Genomic DNA, 10,747 nt, shown 5'->3' on the forward strand with positions numbered 1-10,747 from the left:
AAGCAGGGATGGGGATGATGATGGGGGGGGGCTTTGCTGTCCCAGAGGCCCGTGCCTCAGTTTCCCCATGTGGAAGGGCTCAGGTTTTGCCCCCCCCCCCAGTGTGGTCACTGGGACAGGCAGGTCCCCATGGGGAGCGGAGGGGCTGGTGGCACCTCGAAGCCACGGGTGAAGGCAAAGGGGCCCCAGCCCCGACGTCTCCTCTGACACCCCCGTGCTCCAGGAGGGGGCTCCACACTGATTCCCGGTGCCGGGGTGGTGGCCTCGGGCTGCGTCCCCCCTCCCGGGGGGCAGCTGAAGGTGCTGCGGGCACCCCATGGCCGAGCAGGGCCGGATCCTGCCCCGTCCATCCACGGACACGGAGCGCGGATGCTGGAGATGGGACCAAAGGACAGCAGGGAGCGGAGGGGCAGGCGGTTTATATAGCCATGCTGGGCGGGGCCAGGGGAAAAAAGGAGTCTGCCATTGGTCAGCAGCACCAGCCCCGGGCAGACGATTGGCTGGAGGTATGATTCCAGGCTGGGGATTGGCTGAGGGCTGGGAGCAGGGTGGTCCCCGCATGCCCCGGGTGGGTCTCGGTCACGGCCCGTGGCGAGACCCCGACGGGGGGGGCCGAGAGCGGCTGCGGCTGAGTCTGACGGTGCCAGAGAGGAGGCCAAAGGGACAGAGCCCCCCCCGCGCCGGGGGCCGCTGGTGGGTCCGGCACAGGGCAGCGGCGCCGGCCGATGTGTCCGACTGCGTCTGTCCGAGCACCTCCCTGCCACCCTCCGGCTGCCACCCTCCTGCACAGCACCTCCATCGACCCGTGTGTGTGTCCATGTGCCTGTGCCTGCATCCACCCTTCCACACGTCTGCCTGTCCATCCAGCCACCCGCCTCCTTCTGTGTGCCTGTCTGCCCGTCCATCAATGCATCCATCCATCCATCCATGCATGCATGCATCCATCCATCCATCCATGCATGCATCCATCCATCCATCCGTCCATCTGTGCATCCATCCATGCATCCATCCATCCATCCATCCATGCATCCATCCATCCATCCATCCATGCATGCATGCATCCATCCATCCATCCATGCATGCATCCATCCATCCATCCGTCCATCTGTGCATCCATCCATGCATCCATCCATCCATCTGTGCATCCACCCATCTATGCATCCATCTATGCATCCATCCATGCATCCATCCATCCCTCCATCCATCCCTCTATCCATTCATCTGTGCATCCATCCATCTATAAGTCCATCTATGCAACCATCTATGCATCAATCCATCTATGCATCCATCCATTCATCCATCCATCAATCCATCCATCCATCCATCCATCCATCCATCCATCCATCCATCCATCCATCAATCCATCCATCCCTTCATCCATCATCCATCCATCCATCCATCCATCCATCCATCCATCCATCCATCCATCCATCCATCCATCCCTCCATGCATCCATCCCTCCGTGCATCCATCCATCTATGCATCCATCCATGCATCCATACATCCCTCCCTCCATCCATCCGTGCATCCATCCATCTATGCACGCATGCATTCATCCCTCCCTCCCTCGCTCCCTCCATCCATCCGTCAATCCATCCATCCCTCCGTACATCCATCCCAGTCCACGCTGTGTGCACACCCATGTGTGTGCCATGTGCTCACGTGGGGCTGACCCTCCCCGTGTGGTTGTGGTGTGATGGGCAGGGTTAAACAGGGTGCGTGGGGGGGACGGGGTGGGGGGTGAGGCATGCAGCAGCCTCTCCAGGAGGTGCTGGGTCCACTGGATACCCCATTGTCCTCATCACACCTTCATCCCCATCATCCTCATCATCCCCATCAGCCTCATCACAGCCATTGTCTTCATGATCCTCATCAGCCCACTTCAGCCCCTTCATCCCTTCACACCCATCACCCCCCTCATCCCCTTGATCCCCATCACTCCCATCACTGTCATCACCTCTGTCACACCTATCATCTCCGCCATCCACTTCACTCCCATCATCCTCCTCAACCCCATCGCCCTCATCACTCCATCACCCCCATCATCCTCATCACCCGCATCGCCCTCATCACCTCTATCATCATCACCTCTATCATCATCACCTCTATCATCACCTCTATCACTCCTATTGTCCCCACCATCTCCTTCACCCCGTCATCCTCATCACCCCCATTGCCCCATCACCCCTTCCACCCCCATCCTCTCATCACCCCATTGTCTTCATCATCCTCACCATCCCATTCACCCCTTCCCTCCCTCACTCCCCATCACCCCCATTACCCCCATCACCCCCATTACCCCCATCACCCCTTCCACCCCATCCTCTCATCACCCCATTGTCTTCATCATCCTCACCATCCCTTCGCTCCCTCACTCCCCATCACCCCCATTACCCCCTTCACCCCATTCACCCCCTTCATCCCCATCACCCCACGTCCCCCCCTGCGGCGCGCGGGCGATGAAGACGCAGACCCCGAGCGTATGTCAGGAATCAGCGCCTGTCGCAGGCACATAATCTGTTTTTCTAAGCCGCCCACGAGCCGAATTAGGCCGACAGCTGCTCCGGGTCCTCTCCCCCTCCGCGCCCGCGCCGCAGATGCCGAGGCCGGGGAGCGATGCCGGTGCCGGTGCTGCCGGTGCCGGTGGTACCCGCGGCTCCCGGCATCGCACCTCCTGCCCCTCGGCACCGGGGACACGCGGTGGGAGCCGGGCACACGCGTGTGCACCGGGGCCTTCGCCTCCCTTTTGCTTTTTGGGAGAGCAGTAGAATGCAATATGCAAATGAGATGGTTATTACCGCAATGTTCGTCAAGCTGAGCTGAGAAGACATTAATAGCCTGATGAATATGCATGTGAATTTGTTAATTAAGTTAATTATTCTGCTGAAAATGCATTCGTCTTCCAAGGACATTTTCCCAATGATTTTTACATGCTTCAGTCATTAGTCATGCTGTATTTTATCAGGGAAATGAGTTTGCTTAAGTTGCAGGGGAGAAAAAAAAAGGAAGGGGAAAAAGCAAGGAAGGAAAAGGAGAAAGAAAGGGGGGAAAAGGAAAACCGGGGCGGGGGGGGAAGGGAAGCAAGGAGCAGAAAGGAAAACGGCTGGAAAAGAAGGGAAAGGGGGGAAAAAGGGACAACAAAGAGGCTTGGGGGGCACTTTGGGGGCTGCAGGTGGGTGCAGGTGGGCGCAGCCCCCCCCCGGTCGCCCCTTTTTCTCCCTCTGATGCCAAACTTTTCTCTTCCTTTTTTCCCTCCCAGTGCCACATTTCCAACACATTAATTAATTGTTGTAGCCAATTAAGTGCAGTTGTGCAAATGAGTTTAGCACTAATTGCCATGCAGCGCCTGGAAGCACATAAAAACTTGCGGTGGGGTGGAGGGAGATGGGGGGGGGAATGGGGCTGGGCAGAGCGGGGGGGGGGGGGGGGCGGACTGGGGCTGTGTGAGGGCAAAGGGGTGACAACCGGGTGGCTCCTGCGCTGGGCTGGGTCGTGCCATGGTGTGCCATGCCAGTGCCATGATGTGCTATGCTAGGGTGTGCCATGCCATGATGTGCCTGCTAATGCATGATGTGCCATGCCATGATGTGCCATGCCAATGCCATGATGTGCCATGCCATGGTGTGCCCTGCTAATGCCATGGTGTGCCATGCTAATGCCATGATGTGCCATGCCATGGTGTGCCATGCCATGGTGTGCCATGCCAATGCCATGATGTGCCATGCCATGGTGTGCCATGCCAGCATCATGATGTGCCATGCTAGGGTGTGCCATGCCATGGTGTGCCATGCTAATGCCATGATGTGCCATGCCATGATGTGCCATGCCAATGCCATGATGTGCCATGCCAATGCCATGATGTGCCATACCATGGTGTGCCATGCCATGATGTGCCATGCTAATGCCATGATGTGCCATGCCATGATGTGCCATGCCATGATGTGCCATGCCAATGCCATGATGTGCCATACCATGGTGTGCCATGCCATGATGTGCCATGCTAATGCCATGATGTGCCATACCATGGTGTGCCATGCCATGATGTGCCATGCCAGTGCCATGGTGTGCCATGCCATGATGTGCCATGCCGTGATGTGCCATGCCAGTGCCAAGTCTTAGAAGGCAGACGCAGGGACTGTGAGAATGAAGACCTTGGGCCCGCTGTAGGAGAGGACCTGGTTCGAGACCATCTTAAGAACCTGAACATGCACAAGTCCACGGGACCTGATGGAATGCATCCGCGGGTCCTGAAGGAGCTGGCGAGTGAGGTTGCTAAGCCACTGGCCATCGCATTGGAAAGATCCTGGCAGCCAGGTGAAGTTCCTGACGACTGGAAAAAGGGAAATAGAACCCCCATGTTCGAGAAGGGGAAAATGGAAGCCCCGGGGAATTACAGAGCAGTCAGTTTGACCTCTGTGCCTGGCAACATCTTGGAGCAGATTCTCCTGGACAACATGCTAAGGGACATGGAAAACAACAAGGTGCTTGGTGACAGCCAGCATGGCTTCACTAAGGGGAAATCCTGCCTGACCAATCTAGTGGCCTTCTATGATGGGGCTACAGAGTTGATGGATAAGGGTAAAGCAGTTGATGTCATCTACCTGGACTTGTGCAAAGCGTTTGACACTGTCCCACACGACATCCTTCTCTCTAAATTGGAGAGACATCAATTTGATGGATGGACCACTCGGGGGATAAAGAACTGGCTGGACGGCCACACACAAAGAGTTGTGGTCAATGGCTCGATGTCCGGCTGGAGACCAGTAACGAGTGGTGTCCCTCAGGGATCGGTGCTGGGACCGGTCTTGTTTAACATCTTCATCGCTGACACGGACAGTGGGATTGAGTGCGCCCTCAGCACGTTTGCCGATGACACCAAGCTGTGTGGTCCGGTTGATACGCTGGAGGGAAGGGATGCCATCCAGAGGGACCTCGACACGCTTGTGAGGTGGGCTGATGCCAACCTTATGAAGTTCAACCACGACAAGTGCAGGGTCCTACACCTGGGTCGGAGCAATCCCAGGCACAGCTACAGGTTGGGCAGAGAAGAGATTCAGAGCAGCCCAAGGAGAAGGACTTGGGGGTGCTGGTCGATGAGAAAATGAACATGAGCCGGCTGCAGTGTGCGCTCGCAGCCCAGAAACCAACCGGATCCTGGGCTGCATCCAAAGGAGCGTGACCAGCAGGGCGAAGGAGGTGATCCTGCCCCTCTGCTCTGCTCTTGTGAGACCTCACCTGGAGTATTGTGTGCAGTTCTGGTGTCCTCAACATAAAAAGGACATGGAACTGCTGGAACAAGTCCAGAGGAGGCCACGAGGATGATCAGGGGCTGGAGCACCTCCCGTATGAAGACAGGCTGAGGAAGTTGGGGCTGTTCAGCCTGGAGAAGAGAAGGCTGCGTGGAGACCTCAGAGCAGCTTCCAGTATCTGAAGGGGGCCTATAGGGATGCTGGGGAGGGACTCTTTGTCAGGGACTGTAGTGACAGGACAAGGGGTAACGGGTTAAAACTTAAACAGGGGAAGTTTAGATTGGATGTAAGGAGGAAATTCTTTCCTGTTAGGGTGCTGAGGCACTGGAATGGGTTGCCCAGGGAGGCTGTGAGTGCTCCATCCCTGGAGGTGTTCAAGGCCAGGTTGGATGAAGCCTTGGGTGGGATGGTTTAGTGTGAGGTGTCCCTGCCCATGGCAGGGGGGTTGGAACTGGATGATCCTGAGGTCCTTTCCAACCCCAACTGTTCTATGGTTCTATGGCCCATCACCGCACACCACATCACGGCATCACACACCCAGCACCACACGACGTGGCCCATCCCAAGGTGCCACCGCCTGTGCCCGCTCCATCACCGAGCCCCGGGGGGGGGTGTGCGTGTGTGTGTGTGTGTGGGGGGGGGGTGTCCCGGGCAGCAGAGGGTTAACGGGCCCGGGCGCTGCCAGCGCAACGCGGGGGGAGCTGGGCAGGAGCCAGGGGCTGTCTCTGGGTAACAATAAACTCCGGGGCGGCGGCAGCTGCTGCTCCGAGCGGCTCCGCATCCCAATGCGGGACCCGGGAGCGCCCATGAAGGCGCCCGGTACCCCCGGTACCCCCGCGCCCGGCCGTGGCCTCGGTCCCTCCCCGGCCCGCAGCGGGCGCAGGGGACGTTCCGGAGCCCGCTCATCCCGGGATGCAGCAGCAAAAGGTTCCGGTGCCTCCGTGCCCGGCACCGCACGCAAAGCGCCGGGCTCTGGGGTCACCGCGTGTGGGGGTCCCCGGCGCCCCATAGCACCGCATCCAAGCACCAGGGAGCCGGGCTGGGACCTGCCCCCGGACCTTCCCTCCCCAACACGTGGCTTTGAGGGGCCGGGGTTTGGCCAGCACCACGTTTCACACCTCCCTCCGAGGGGTGTGTGTGTGTGGGGGGGGGGACTACGGGGTCCGTGTGGGTCCATAGGGGGCCCATGGGGGGCTATAGGGTCCTTGGAGGGTCGCAGCAGCAGCAGCATCGCTGAGGCTGCCGTTCACATTCCAGCACAGGAGGCAGCTGAGCACCCCCCTCGGCGCTGCCCCCCCCCAGCACCACCAGGCATTGATGCTGCCCCACAGCACCTGCAAGCCCCCCCGGCCCCCCAGCGCTGGGACATAAGGTGCTGTGTGTGTGTGGGGGGCACATGTGCCTGAACCATCTGTGCCCCCCCATCCATTGGAAGGAGCAAGGCTGAATTGCGGGGGGACGGGACCCCCCCAGAGTGCCCACCCGGACCCAGGGGCCCCAGCAAGAGCAATTGGGAGCCGAGTTCACCCCCCTCCATCCCCATCGCTGCTGAGGACGCGCCGCTCATCACAGGAGTGGCCTTGAGCCCCAGCCAAGAGCACGGAGCCCAAAGCAGGGGGTGATTGATGGCGCTGGTGGGTAAGAGCACCCCGCGGCCCAATCCTCCTGCCGGCCCCAAGTCCTCCCCTGCCCCTATTCAGGGCTCGTGTTTGTCTCATGTGGGTCCCAGAGGCACCATTAATTAAAACTACATCCAATTAAATGGCAGGTGAAAGCCCCCCCCTCCTTGGCTCAGCTGCGCTGGTGGCAGCGGGGATGGTGACGGTGTCCCCATTGCCACCCGGTGCCCACTGTGCTCCTTGGGGCGCAGCGGGGTCCCCTGCCCGTGCCGTGCCATGGGGCATGGCAGGAGGTGGTGATGGGGCACGATGGTGGCGACGGGCACAGTGGCCAGGAGGCGATGTCCCCGCGTACAGGGGATGCTTGGCACGGCGCAGGGACACGGCTGGAGCATCACCGTGCGCCCGCCGGCCTGGTGCGGTGGTGGCACCGCAAGGAGGTGGCACAGGGGGTGCAGGGGGCCGGGGACCCCCCCTTTGCCCCCCCCCCCCCTTCGGGCCTTCGCATTCCCACTAATTGGAGCCGTTAATCCCGGGCGCTGGGTGCTGCGGGAGGCACCAGCTGCGCCGCGGCACTGCTTTAATCAAGCTGCCAGCGCCGGGGGGGGCCGTGGTGACACAGGGACCGGGACACCCACTGCTGCCCCCCCTCCCGGACCCACTGAGCCCCCCACATCCATCCCCCAATGCGTACAGGGCCTGCAAAGCACATCCCCACAGCAGCATCCTATTGCCGTGGGGTGGACAGCGCTGGATGCCATGGGATGGACGGAGCCCATCCTTCACCCCCTAAACCCCAATCCCAACCCCACGTCCATCCCAGCCCCTCCGCGTGTTTTCTATGGGGGTTTTATCCTGCCTGGATCCTTTTAAATCCTTTTATTTCCTCTCTGCCGCCCCCATTCCCAAATGCCAAGGGAAGGTGCGAACGGGGTTTTGGAAGGGAACGTCTGAATTGCAGGAAAACCTTTGAATGGCGCCAGGGAGCAGCTGGAAGGACCAACAGAGCAGGAGGAGGATGGGGAGAGCGGTACCCGGTGACTGGCATCCATGAACACGCGTGTTCACGCATGTGCGCACCCGCACGTGTATGGGATGAGCTGCCCGGTGATCCGAGCTGGGTTGGGATGCTCTCATCCATAGGGTATCCAGGTGGAGAATCCAGTGGGAAAGAGCCCATGCGGTGATCAGCGCCTTCATGGGAAGGCTCCCGCTCCTCTTCCTCTCCATCATCCCACACGGAGGAGCACGGGGCATACGCTGGGATGTGCTGGGAGCTGCTTCCCTCGTGGAGCCCGACCACGCCACCACCACCACCATTCCCAGCCCTGGGATGAGCGGGAGAGCCCTCGCCTGCACGAGGGCTGTGGGGATGCGGGAGGGAGAAGGGTTTGTGCTGCATCCCAATGGCACCACGAGGAGCGGTGGGATGGAGCAGCTGGAGATTTACAGCCCCGGCTCGGCCCGCGGCCATTTGGCAGCGCAGCTGCTGCCGGGAGGCTCGATGCCAAAGGAATGGGATGAAGGGAACGGGGCCGGTCAGCCTGGAATGCCGCGGGATCCACGTGCTGCTGGCCTTTGTCCGCCCGCGGCCCGAAGGTCGGGATGCGGTGTTGCGGGCGCTGGGGGTGGAAGAGGAGGTGATGCTGAGCGGGATGCGCAGGGGCAGAGCACGAGGCCGATTCCCGGCTCCTGGAGGCTGATTCCCAGCTCCCAGCTGCCCGCTCATAAATCAGGGGCTGCGGAGGCTGCTCCGGGCTCGCTCCGGCCGCCCCTGCCATCTGCACAGGGTGTGAGCCATGGGGATGCTAAAGCAGGAGCAGGGAGAGCAACGGGAGCTGGGCTGGAGCGGGAGCCGATGGCGGGCGGGAGGCATGGACCAGCACCGGGGCAGGGGCACTGCGAGGAGCAAGCGAGGCTCGGAGCGAGCCTTGGCAGAGGGGGAAGGAGCTGATGCTTGGAAGCAAATGGAGCCCCTGGAGCAGGAGCAGCCCCCTCCGTGTCTGCTGGAATCCTGGATCCTGGCCCTTTCCCCTTCCTGTGTTCCAGGGCTGGGGAAAGCCTCCTGGAGACAGTGGGGAGAGACATGGAGGGAGAGGAGGGATGGAGGGATGGAGGGAGGAATGGATGGATGGATGGATGGATGGATGGATAGAGGGATAGATAGATGGAAAGATGGATAGAGGGATGGAAGGATGGAGGGATGAAAGGATGGATGGAGGGATAGATGTATGGAGAGATGGATAGAGGGATGGATGGATGGATGGGTGGATGGATGGATGGATGGATGGGTGGATGGATGGATGGATGGAGGGATGGATGGATGGATGGAGGGAGGGAAGGAGAGAGGGATGGATGGAGGGATGGATGGATTGATGGATGGATGGATGGATGGAGGGAGAGATGGATAGAGGGATAGATAGATGGAGAGATGGATAGAGGGATGGAAGGATGGAGAGATGGATGGATGGATGGGTGGGTGGGTGGGTGGATGGATGGATGGATGGGTGGATGGGTGGGTGGGTGGATGGATGGATGGGTGGATGGGTGGATGGATGGATGGATGGATGGATGGATGGATGGGTGGGTGGATGGATGGATGGATGGGTGGATGGATGGATGACACACACTCTGTGCCACAGCTCCCTCCCACCTCAGGGCTCCCCACAACCCCTCCCCAGGTCCTCTCCCGTACCCAAGGAGGCACCAGGAGCCGTGCACAGACGTGGACACAACCCCAACCTCGCTGCTTCCCCTTCCCAACCCCACAGCTCCGGGTCTCCTCCTTCCTGCTCCCACCATACCCAGAGCAGCCCCAGGACCCCCCCCCCAGCCCCAACCCAACCCTCCCTGGGCACCAAAGTACAGCAGCAGGGAGGGCCAAGGCTGATGGGTGCGGGCAGTGACGCAGCGACAGGAGGCAAACACAGCAAGAGGAAATCTTTAATTTTCCAATCTCTTTTCCATTCTTAGAAACTGAAAAGGAAAAAAAAAAACCAATCCCCCCCCCCCAAAAAAAAAACAACCCTAAAGAAAAGCCCATATATTACAAAATATCTGTACAGAGACAAAGGTTAAACCCAGCAAAGGCGCCTTCGGGCTCAAGGGGCACTCGGGGAGGCTTCGAACCCTGGTGTGTGTGGAGGGGGAGAGGAGGGCAAGGGGCAGCTCAGGGCTTGGGGGGGCCCTGCACCATTCTAGAGCCTTTTAACCCCCCCCTCCAACCCATCAATCCTTTTGCTTGCTTTGCACAGAGACCCTTTAAACGGGGAAAACACAAAAGGGGAAAAGGCAGCAGGGGAGAGCCCCCCCCCAGCTCAAAGAGTCCTGCTGGGACCAGTTGAGCCATTGGAGATGGAGGGAGAGGCCCCTGCTTGGCTCCCATCTCAAGGGGCTCTCAAAGGCACCTCCGGCCCCAGATGCTGCCCCAGAGCAAGGGAGGGAGGGAGGTGGGGCGGGGGGGGGTCCATCCTTTGCCAGGGGGGCAGGAGCTCGCCCATGGGGTCACTTCTACCCCTGAGGGCATCCAGAGAGCAGCAGCAGGAATGAGCCCCCCTAAACTGCACCCACAAGTGGGGGGCACAGGCAGGTCCGTGCGCTCCTTGAGAGGCCGGGTGGGGAGGACAAGCAATAGGCATCAGCTTCCCAAGAGGATTCAGGGCTTGGAACACGACTTCTCCTTCCAACTAGGATGGGTTTGGGAAGGGAAAAGGCAGAACAACAAAAGCTCCATCACAGCCCGGAGCTGGCAGCGCACGGAGGGAGAACAGGGAGAACCCAAAGCCCCGGTTGGGTCAGTGCCTCCAACCCAGCTCCTCTGCTCTTGCTCCTGCGCATCAGGAACGAACTTGGAATTCCAAGGAAACCCAAATTAAACCA

The sequence above is a fragment of the Lathamus discolor genome, chromosome 20, assembly GCF_037157495.1.
Source record: "Lathamus discolor isolate bLatDis1 chromosome 20, bLatDis1.hap1, whole genome shotgun sequence".
In the NCBI taxonomy this organism is placed as follows: Eukaryota; Metazoa; Chordata; class Aves; order Psittaciformes; family Psittacidae; genus Lathamus; species Lathamus discolor.